This window comes from Macrobrachium nipponense, chromosome 30 (assembly GCF_015104395.2).
Source record: "Macrobrachium nipponense isolate FS-2020 chromosome 30, ASM1510439v2, whole genome shotgun sequence".
Taxonomy (NCBI): domain Eukaryota; kingdom Metazoa; phylum Arthropoda; class Malacostraca; order Decapoda; family Palaemonidae; genus Macrobrachium; species Macrobrachium nipponense.
The window spans coordinates 50,685,912-50,688,411 of NC_087218.1; positions in this window are offsets into that span (position 1 = coordinate 50,685,912).

The following is a 2,500-nucleotide window of genomic DNA, read 5'->3' on the forward strand; positions in this document are numbered from 1 at the left end:
AAAGAAAGAGAGAGAGGCAGGGAGAGGGGAAGGAGGACCCAGGGAGAGAAGAGAGAGAGAGAGAGAGAGAGAGAGAGAGAGAGAGAGGCAGGGAGAGGGGAGAGAAATAGAAAGGGAAGGAGGACTGAGAGAGAGAGAGAGAGAGAGAGAGAGTTAGAGAGAAAGATATTTGCGTATAAGCAGTATGAAGGAGAGAGAGAGAGAGAGAAGAGAGAGAGAGAGAGAGAGAGAGAAAGCACAGCAGTTATTTGACTTAGAGAGAGGCAAGGGGACTTCGATAGAGGAACAGGAAATGGCGCCCAGTAACTCAAACAAAAGACAAAAGAATAACTCAAATAAAAGCCACCAAAGAGGCAAATAAATAGTTTCCGCAGCTGGCGGGCGGGCTTTATTTATTTGTTTTAATTCTTTTCTAATCCCTCCCCCCCCCCCCGACCCCCCCCAACACCCCTAACCCCCCTTCCCTTCGGGCTGTTTTTGCTTTCATACCGAGCCATTTTATGTCGTCCCCTATAAATGCAACACACACACACACACACACACACACACACACACATATATATATATATATATATATATATATATATATATATATATATATATATATATATATATATATATTATATATGTTAGCTCCCCCGTTGGGCAAGTGGATTTCGCGCTCGGCTACCAATCCGGTGGTCCGAAGTTTGATTCTTTGCTCGGCCAACGCGGAACCGGAGGAATTTATTTCTGGTGATAGAAATTAATTTCTCGATGTAATATGGTTCGGATCCCACAATAAGCTGTAGATCTCGTTGCTAGGTAACCAGCTGGTTCCTAGCCACGCAAAAATATCTAATCCCTCAGGCCAGCCCTAGGAGAGCTGGTAGTGAGCTCAGTGGCCTAGTAAAACTAAGATATACTTAACTTATAAACATGTGTTACAGGGAATACGTGAAATAAGGAATTTCACGGAAGCCCTGGGGAATGCGCGAAATCAGGAATTTCACGAAATCCCTAGGGAATGTGTGAAATGACCAGATCGCTTAGGGACATTTGAACACCGATTACTAGTAGTACTGAAAATGGTGAAACAGTGATTCATCTCTACACTGTTTGGCCGTGCTCAGTACTAGCCCCTGGGGAGTCTAATGTATTTCGACGTGTTTAGCACTGTCCCGGGGTGGATCCATTGTCCCTAAGTGCATTTGGTCCCCCAGGGGCTAGTATTAAACAGTGTAGACGAATCACTATTTCGTTGCGTTTAATGCTTGTCCTTTGAGATCAAATGTTCATAAGCGAATTGCGAATTGGTCATTTCTCATATGCCCTAGGGATTTCGTCCCTGTAATATATATATATATATATATATATATATATATATTATATATATATATATATATAGTATATATATATATTATATATATGTCTGTCAAATGTATTGACACTTGGAATCTCTTAGATACCCCACTCTCTCTCTCTCTCGGCTCCTCTCTCTCTCTCTCTCTCTCTCTACCTACCTAATCTGCCGAATTTATTGAATAGCACCCTACGAAACGACGTGTTGCTCAGTTTTCAGCTGACAAACTAACTTTCCCTCTCTGTTCTTCCATATTGGCTTCTTTGTCAGGGAAATGAATTCTGGATGCAAATTAGGCTTCCTTGTGGAGAGCGCCCGGTTTAAAAATTTTTTTTTTTTTACTTTCTTTCAGAAGCCTTTTAGTGATTCATTTTTCTTTCTGTTTCCTGAAGCCCCACGATTTGTTTACCACTATCTTCCAGCGCCGCACATTTCTCTCTCTCTCTCTCTCTCTCTCTCTCTTTACCAAATTTATTGACAATTGGAGTACCGTAGATAGTGATTATACCCATCTCTCTCTCTCTCTCTCTCTCTCATCTCTCTCTCTCTCTCTCTCTCTCTCTCTTTTCATTAGCCTTTTCTGTTCTGCCAAATTTATTAACATTGGGAGTCCTGTAGATAGTGATTATGACTCTCTCTCTCTCTCTCTCTCTCTCTCTCTCTCTCTTTCATTACCCTTTTTCTGTTCTGCCAAATTTATTAACACTGCGAGTCCTTTAGATAGCGAATATGACACTCTCTCTCTCTCTCTCTCATTACATGAAACTTAAGACAGAAGTTATTAATATGATAGGTATTTTATCGCCTCTTTTAACACATATTCGCATATAGATTATCTTCATTTACGAAGTAGGTACAGCTTTCCAAACTTTCCATGTAATTCTTTATTATTATATAGTCAAATCTGTACAAAAGTCTCCATGGCTAAGTGGTACAGCGCAATGATCAAAATTGCTAGGCTCGCAATTCATGTTCACGTCCAACCTACCACCTATCAGTCAACTCAGTTTTTAAATGTGTACTATAGTAGATTCACATCAACCGTGCATTTGATGTCTAGGCCAGTCCCTTACGACGCTCCTGATTGGCTGTTGATTAGCCAATCACAGGGCTGGAAGGAAACGCTCAGTCTCTCTCGAGAGTTTACATAGGCAGGAT